We start from the raw sequence: 9,347 nt of genomic DNA, 5'->3' as shown, positions 1-9,347 counted from the left end.
ACGTTCTATCCAGTAAAAATTCTCCCTAAATAAGACTAGTGATTGATTTGTTCCAAACTGATTTGTACTGGATAGTTGTTCATCTGAAGGCTCCCCCCACCACCCCCTTGCCAAATACAAGTAGGGGTGGAGCAGAGTTCAAGCAGTTTGTTTTAGGAGACAGGGTGTGGTCTCAGCAAAGGCAGGAGAGCCACAGTGACAAGTCACTGGGGAGGTAGGGAGGTGGGGAGGTGGAAAAACACGATTTTGTTTCTTAGCAAGTTTTCTGAATCTGTATGGCATATGCCTCTTTGACCTTGTTCTTTTATTCTTCAAGAGTTTTGAAACACTTAAGAAATTACCAGACAAATAAGCATTCTGTACATTTGGGGCTTTATAGTGTCAACTCTTTTCCTTCATCTTCCTTAACACTTAACATTTATATACTTTCCTCTCTTCATTAAGGAGACTGTCTTGGTATTTAGATGTCCATTTTGTGAAGGGAGCTAAATAATTACAGCGGAAGAAACCTTCAAATCAACAACAGAAGTAATAAAGAGGGGTAGGTGGCCTGAGGATCAGGCCAATTGAGTGGAATTAGCACCATTTAGTGGTTTCAGTTTTCGTACGTTTCTCCTGTTTAAAGCATATCTATTTATTACCCTCCCTCATGGTGCTCCAGTATTGTTTTAATTACCATGTACATGTAGGTCCATCCAATAGATGTTTGAGCACATATGAGCCATATAAAATTCTTTGCAGCTGACCATGTAGGTGTATCTTCCTTTGGTGTTCAGAGAAGTTTGATAATTGCTTCCTGGGCATGCAGCCATTACTCAGTGGAAAAGGCATACTAGACTGGATGAGTAGGTGTTTGCCTACCAAGTCTTATTTCAGGAATTTCCCAAAATATTTCTCTACATCTGCTCAATGATATTTCAGATTCCATTAATAGGGACAAAGCCTTTTAATCCAAATTAGGAGTCTTAAAGTGTAAATGCAAGTGATAATAAAAGTAGCAAGAATAACCAACAAGTATAGCATTTACTATGAGTAGGGCTCTATTCTAAGCACTTTAAATTTGGCATTTGTGACTGATACTTGGTTCTTCGAGAGAATGGGGCTTGATTAGGGCAAGGAAGTGGAGATACTAGATTTGAGGTCTCTTAAAACCTAAAAGTTTAAGTGGTTATCCTACCAGGCAAGTAGGAAAGATGCCCAGGACAAATTATGAAGTCCCCAATTTTACCTAGGGCAGATTCTAAACATACCATATTTGAGGAGGAATTTTATCCCATTTACTTTTTATCCTTTAAGCGTTATCTCTTTTCTCTCCTTTGCTTTTGTAAGATATAACATTGGTTACAGTGTAGTAGTAGCTCCGTGGTAAATCTAGGCAAAGTTTCTTGCCCCAGTAAGGGGATCAAGGGCTGATTTTGGGAAGGAAAGGAAGGTCTTCTTTCATGGCCCCATTGTCAGAAGTGAATAGTTTATATTTAATAATCTGTTATGAATCTGTTTTTCTGCTTTTTAATATTTGGTTTGCTTTTTTGAATGGTGTTTTTTGTTTCCTCACAGACCATCAAATGGTTTAGTTGTTTATTTGATAAAAATTGTCCTAAAATTGGAGGAATCCATAAGATGGCAGGTGAATGAACTATATTCCAACCGGTCGGCCAAGACAGCCTTTTTCATTTATTTCTCTAAATTATCAGTAAGGGCCTCTGGTGAATCATTCTAGTGCTTCCCAGTATGTAGGTAACTTCCCACTATCTCACTGAACCATTTCCTGCTGCTTGTTAGGGGAATTCTTTCTTGTCTTATCATCACTGGAAGGGTGGCTTGGCTATTTAGCTGTCACTCATTTATCCTTTCTTCACTTATAGCTCTTGTTGTTTTTAAAAAATGTAAACCATGTATTCTGTTGTAAAATGGTGCTGTGAGCTTTGTCTTTATAAAGTCTGATGTCAGATGTATGTGATGAAGCTAATTTCTGCTGTATCAGCTGAGAAGGCAAATGCCACATAGAGGATGGAAGGACTAATGAGTGGAGAACATTTTCATTTATTTTCAGGTTATGCATAATTCACTATGATTACTGAAGTTCTGTCCTACTGTAGCACTTGTAATTTGAAATCTTTTGAGTGCTTGATTTGGTCTTACATTCTTTTCAAGCAAGAAGTAGTAATGGAGGGACGCCTGGGTGGCTCAGTTGGTTAAGCAGCTGCCTTCGGCTCAGGTCATGATCCCAGCATCCTGGGATCGAGTCCCACATCGGGCTCCTTGCTCGGCAGGGAGCCTGCTTCTCCCTCTGCCTCTAGCCTGCCACTCTGTCTGCCTGTGCTTGCGCTCTTTCTCTCTCTCTCTCTCTAACAAACAAAACAAAACAAAACAAAACAAACAAAAAAGAAGTAGTAATGGACATTCCACTAGGTTTGGAGTCAAACAGTAAAAATGATAACATTACTTTGGTTAATGATCTTCAACTTTGTAGGCACATTAACCTTCTTATTACCTGTTTTGGAGACCTGAGTATGAGTGCCCACTCTGTCATATACTTGCTGTGTAACATTAGACAAGTTGCTTAATCTCTCTGAGCTTTAATAATTAACTGAAAAACAAAGATAGTATCTGTTTTACTAACCTAATCAGACAGAGGCTTGCAGAGAGACTCAAATGAAACAGGAAATCATGTAATGGACTCTTACATGGTATAAGGTATCTCCTCAATGAAGCTAAATGTACTCTGAGGGAGGGAGGGACTGTTTATTTTTTATCTTTCCTTGGGACACTGTGGCTCGTAGTTGACATTCAGTACAAACTTGTTAACTTTTATGGAACTTTAATTGAATAATTTTTCTAAAAGGTGATTTTTTAAAATGAAAAACATGGTAATCTCCTATGAAAGATACTGTATTATAGATTCAGTGCCCCCCCTTTTTTTTGATTCAGTGCCTTCTTAAGTCTTAAAGTCTCACTGCTAAACATAGGTATTCATGGAGAAAAGTTTTAGATATCTGTATTGGTTGTCTTCTGAAGGGAAGTCTCCCACAGAAGCTGACAGAAACACATAAAATGTGCTTAATAAATGTTTGTTGAATAAATTGCAGTCTTTTGTCTCACAAACCCCTTCTTTGACCTCATGAGAAATCTTTTTAAGGGTAGCTATATCCAAGTAGCTAAAGATCCCAGAAGCTAAAGGAGGCCAACTGAGAAATTATAGTCATAGACTGTTATTGAAGATACATTGATCCTAAAAAAAAAAAAAAAAACCCAGTGCAGTGAAGTAATAGCCACTATTATGAATTCCTACTATGTACTTGACATATGTTATTCCAGGTCTTTTAATATCCAAGTTCAAACTCTTTCCTTTACTGTGTTCATTGTAAGAAACACTCGGAGAAATACCTATCCCAGGGTCATAGAAGCATGAGGAAGCAGCCCTCAACAATATCAGTCAATCATCTACAATTTCAGTCATTTGCAGAATGTGGAACTTCATGTAGGTGACCTTTGATTCCTTCCATCTTGAATACAATAAGTTTATTCACTTGATAGGCCCAAATACTACTCAAGAAATCTCTTAAAAGAGGTTTCCGTATTGTTTATTTTGTAATTAACAGAGGCTACATTTAGTTACACTAGAAAATAGTCAAGAATGTTCATTTATTAAGTCTTATTAAAGGTATTTAACCTAAATTTAACATAAAGGTAACTTTAGGTTGGTAAAATATTTAGTGGACTCTTCTTAGATGCTAGTAAAACAAAAAATTTCAAATGACTTTTAAGTATCAGTTTTTAGTTGTTATTTTTCCAGTCACTATTTTGGTTTGAGGTTCATGTTTGGGGGTTGGGGATGATGGCAGATTTTGTTTTGTATATAGCCTGGTTGGCAAAAATCACCTAATCAGTTATCTTTTTCATTTATACACTTGCCTTCTAAAAGCAAGGATAATTCTGTCTGTATTCTAAGACAACAAGAGGAAACCTGTATCAAAAAAAATTTTTTTTGTATTTATATTGAGATAAAACCCTGAATTCTTCTGTGGAACAGATTCTGCTTCAAAATCTTGTGCCATTTCAACCTTGTTGATTGTTTTTGTTTTTCAAGAAGTCTCTGTAACAAACCTTTAGATGTGGATCTAAGCCCTTGGTTTACTGTTTCAGTTCCGGTCAAAGATATGGAGGGCAAGGGAGAAATGACAGAATTAAGTGACTCACCTAATAACGCAAGCTCCCTAAGGGCAGGAACTTTGTCATGTTCACTGTTCTGTATGCAGAACCAACCAAGAATATTTGTTGAATGATCAAGTGTTAAGTCTGCGCTTACCATTGTGGTTGTAGCTCAGAGGAATTTTCATTGGAGAAATCCTCCTTTGGAACCTGGATCTCATGTTCACTGTGACGGCCTGGTTCAGGAATAGTTGAAATAATGTCCATTGGGGTATCATCTGGTTTTTTGTCCTTTGTGTGGCTATCACTGCTCCAGGGAAAAGAGGCCAGTTTTGGAGCAAGTTTGCTCATGGGTGACTTTGAAGAACTCTCTGATTTCTCTACTTCTTTTCCTCCTGAAAAATATAATTATTTACTACCTCAAATAGAAACAGAATCTTCCTCCTCCTCTTGGCTGAATTGGAGCAGGGAGATCCTGAAAAGAATTACCTGGGGAAACAAAGAGTCTTGCTGTGGAGACTGCAGTCCCAGCCTCATTTTCTGCAATGCACTTGAATTCCCCAGAGTCTTTAGGAAATGCTTCTGTGATATTCAAGGTGCAGACTTCCTCTGGAAAGGCAAGAGATTCAACTTGATCAGAGTTTTGGGAGACCCCAAATTAACAAATAGTGTAGGTGGATGTCAGTCAAAGTAGATACTAGGAATAAAAAGAGTATTTCTGGGATTTTTAAAAAAGTCCGTCTGGTTAGACTTTTTGCCTTTAAGTGGGCTCCTGAAGATAAGTAAAAAATGCAACCTAAAATAATCCTAACAGAGTCCCTACCACCTGTCTCTGTGACACATCTCTTTACTGTGAGTTCCTTGAAAGCAAGGGTTACACTTTATTCCTTGACTTATAGATTTCTGTAGCTTTAGTGCTTAGCATCAAGGCCCTGTAATGATTTCTGAGCTGACCTAAAAGTTATCATTACCAGGATAGTTCTATAGTGCAGTGACAGCCACATTGTGATAGACACTACGCCTACTTCTTGGATGGTCAACAGCTTGGATGTTTGATGTCATCACACCTCCTTACTGCCTCACTGTAGAGCTCACAAGTCACAGATGAGAGGATGGATGCGTGCTCTTTGAGTGCAGGGACGGCCTCAGGACCCAGAATGGAATGTGGCTATTGTCTGTACTATGATGAGTGAGTGAATAGGTGAATAAATACACTGACAAATCCCAGTTACCTTGCTGCTTTGGTTCTGTCAGCTCAAGAGTTGTCATAGGGTAGCCTCAGAACTGCTCATAATGGCAAAAGTGATTTAGGAGGCAAAGTCTTCTGATGGTAATCTTGATTTAATCATTTATTGTCAAGATATTGAAAAATTGGGGGCGCCTGGGTGACTCAGTTACGCAACTGCCTTTGATGCATGTCATGGTCTCAGGGTCCTGGGATCAAGCCCTGCTTCAGGCTCCCTGCTCACTGGGGAGTCTGCTTCTCCCTTTCCCCGCCCCCTGCTTGAGCTCTCTCTCTCTCAAATAAGTAAATAAAATCTTAAAAAAAAAAAGAAAAAGAAAAAGATGAGATGTTGAAATATTGTGCTTACCAGGAATGGATGATAAAGAAGCCTCTGAAAGATAAACAAGGGAATAGAAAGAGAATTGAAAAGATGATGGTTAACTTAGTTGGGAGGAGGGGCCATGTGTTTATGATAAATAACCTCAATAAATAAAACACGTACAACCTTGACTGTAATGTGGAGTCACAGACTATATAAACTCTGTACAAACGGGGAATAAATGTGTAAGTTATTTTTTATCTTAATTTAATAGAGAAAGTTGTTGCTCACGTCACCAAGAGCCAGGTTCAAAATAGGAACCAGAGTGGTTGAAAACTCTTAACCTTTGTTATATGATTTCATGATGGAATAAACACTCGGCAGGGTGCTACAAGAACTGTATTTTGTCCTGGTTAGCCCTGAATTGCCCTGTGGTTTTGTGAAAACTCTTCTCTGGGCCTTATTTCTTCATCTCTAACATGAATAAAGTATCTGTTCTCTGAATGGGAACCATTACTGAACCCCAGGTCCTGTGGTGCTCTCTTCCTCCCAAGAAAATCTTCTTCTTTAAGTCTCTCTAATTAAAATAAATTTGAATATTACATTATAAACATACTATAGTATTAGTGTAGAAAAATACACAAAAGGGTAATAATTTGGGTGGTGTGGCTATAGATGATTTAAAATTTCTTCTCTATGCTAACGCCACACTGGAATAAAGGTTTTTCTTCCTGGATGTGATGTGCAAAGGTTCATTTGTGCTGCGTCAGTATTTAAATGAATCTATTTTTTTTTTTGCTTGGAGCAAGAACTTTTTGGGTTTGGACCCTGCCTGCAGCATTTATTAGCTTTGTAACCTTGGGCAAGGCATTTAGTATTTCTGATTTCAGTTTTCTTATAAATTGGAATTAACAATGCACACTTCAAAACAGTTGATGTAAGGATTAAATGAAAGGTTGCTTATAAACTCAGTGATGAGTGTGAAGTAGATCATCATACTTGTTACTCTTCTCTGAGTTTATTATTTGGTAGGAAACAAATAATAAAATATTTAGAAAGCTGTGTATCATTAATTTGTTTTAGTCTTAAAAAAAGTTTATTCTCACATTTTTTTTTTCTTGTTTGTATGCCAAGAGCTCATTAGTAAGATAGTTCATGAAAACAAACCAGTCTTTTCACAGCTATTAAAACTATTGTTTCATCAGAGAAAAACAGCTATCTTTTCTTTTTTGTTTGTGTCAAGGAATCATTTGGATCTGAACTCAAAATTGTTTAACAGTAGAAGTTCCCGAGCCTGTAACAAGTCAACTATTAAACTTTGAAACATGAATTAGATTTCAAGGTTAATTGAAATAAAAAGCAAATCGAAAAGCTTATCACAATACTTCTCCTCAGAATCTGGAAGTCCTCAGAGTCTGCTATCTGCTCTTTTTCTCTGTACCAGTGAATTTGAACTGTGGTTGTTGCCTGGACTCGGCATTCAAATGCAACAAACTGACCGCTGGTTGTCGAAATGTCTTGAAGATGCTGAACAAAAACAGAATTCACAGAATGGAAGAAACTTTCATCATATGCAATGATTTGGGATGCCAATGGTAGTAAGTATGCTTTTCCCTATAATTACTGACAACTGACTGTACTTTAGTCAAAACAAGGAGTTGCTGGGATTCTTTTGTGATTTGTAGTGTGCTTTACAGTCATGTGTAAGTTATTTTTTATCTTAATTTAATAAAGTTGTTGCTCACGTCACCAAGAGCCAGGTTCAAAATAGGAACCAGGGTGGTTGAAAACTCTTAACCTTTGTTATATGATTTCATTAAGTACATGTAGAGTCACAGATGTAATCTTTATTGTCAGTTAGTAGTATGGGCAGCATTATTTGTTAAGGATTCTGAATCAGGACTTAGAGGACTTGGACCAGAATCTCAACTCTGCCACTAACTGATTAAAGTTGATCGTAGGAGCTTGGAAACTCTTAAGAGTACCTGTGGAACTCAGGTACTTTATCTATGAAATAGGGCTAGCAAATGTTCAGCCTTTTTTGAGGGTTTGAGGCTCATTTCAGATAAATAATCTGAAAACTTTCTTTAAAAAGTGAAGAGATGTAATGTTACATAAAAAATATAAAAATAGGTGGTTTGGTCTCACAGTGCATTGATGAATGGGTGGCATTTGTGGTAACTATCTCCATTACACCCCAATTTCCTTTCTCTCCCATTTTTAGCTAGAGTCCTCTAGAATCTGGAATTACATTTTAGGTTATAACTTGGCTGAGAGGGAGTATCTGAGGTCCTTCTATCAGGTGAGATGTAGTGACCATCAGCCCAGCCTTTGCGACCTGATGCCCAGGGCTACTTATCTCAGGGAAGGAATAAAATAATAATTTCTGAGGTTCTTTTTAGTTTCCTCTTTTCCTTCTCACCCCTTTGATGACACCCATAATTTGCCTATAAATTCCTAACTGTACCATGCAGTAGGGATAGGTTACCTTGGTGAACACAGGGGCGGCAATACAGGTGGATCCCGACAGGCTGCTGCAGGGACTCTGCATCTGATGTAAGAAATAGAAGAGAGAGGGGCACCTGGGTGCCTCAGTTGGTTGAGTGTCTGCCTTTGGCTTGGGTCAGGGTCTCAGGGTCCTGATCCTGGGTTCCTGGGATTGAGCCCTGCATCTGGGAATTCTGCTTTTCCCTCTGCCCCTCCCCCTGACTCATGTTCTCTCTCTCACTCAAATAAAATCTTAAAAAAAAAAAAAAAAAGAGAGAACTAGAAGAGACATTCATCCATACTGCCAAGGCCCTGAAACCTAGAAACATGGTGCCCATGAACCACCTGAATCAGCTTTAGCTGCTGCCAACCACACCCCACGTGTTCTCTTTGACAAGGATAATGCATCTAATTTAAACATCATTTTGGGTATCTGCTCTATTGCCACCCGTTTTTTTCCCCTGTCCTCCAGCATTCCATCAGCTGAGATGGTGAAATATAACACCGAGTAATTACGTTTAAGAGATGAATTTTGGCACTTATTTAGAGAATGTATGTAAAAGGCATAAATAACTTGTAAATTTTACGGACTAGATTTTTTTTTCCTTCTCTGTACAGTTGCTCTTATCTTGTCTGCTAGGTTTTTCTAAAAGCATCTCCCCACCCCCACCCTCCTTTTTAATTAAAAGGGAATTCATTCCATGGATAGTTAGAATACTCTGTTATGGGACCCAACTCCTAGAAACCAACTGTCTCTTATGGTTTGGCACACAGACAAATGGCCAACCCACAGAACTACCATAGAGTTATTTCTGAGACCCATGGATTTCTTTTCTTGTTCTATTTAAGGTTATGCAGTTGGAGGCTCTCCTCATGTATACTTTTCAAGAAAGTTGCATTGATTCCTTCTTCTCTGGGCCTGTGTCTCCACTACTGGAACTCCTAAGAAGGCTTTTATTTATTTAAAAGATTTTATTCAAAAAAAATAAAGATTTTATTCATCTGTTGACAGACAGAGATCACAAGTAGGCAGAGAGAGAGAAGAGGAAGCAGGCCCCTGCAAGGCAGGGAGCCCGATGCGGGGTTCGATCCCAGGACACTGGGACCATGACCTGAGCTGAAGGCAGAGGCTTTAACCCACTGAGCCACCCAGGCATCCCCCTA

At 38.4% G+C, this 9,347-nt stretch overlaps 1 protein-coding gene across 5 annotated transcripts in view; it reads left to right on the top strand.

The window, feature by feature from the left end:
- The window catches only part of KLHL3 (kelch like family member 3), a 312,385-nt gene that overhangs the window by 20,785 nt on the left and 282,253 nt on the right, over window positions 1-9,347 (top strand). For all 5 annotated transcript variants that reach the window (XM_059174657.1, XM_059174662.1, XM_059174656.1 and 2 more), the window contains exon 2: window positions 7,141-7,294. The gene's annotated coding sequence lies outside the window, so the exon portion shown is untranslated. The remainder of the gene's footprint in view (window positions 1-7,140; window positions 7,295-9,347) is intronic.

This window comes from Mustela lutreola, chromosome 5 (assembly GCF_030435805.1).
Source record: "Mustela lutreola isolate mMusLut2 chromosome 5, mMusLut2.pri, whole genome shotgun sequence".
NCBI lineage: Eukaryota > Metazoa > Chordata > Mammalia > Carnivora > Mustelidae > Mustela > Mustela lutreola.
Note: the sequence above shows the minus strand (reverse complement) of the source record. Positions and strands in the feature narration are given on the sequence as shown.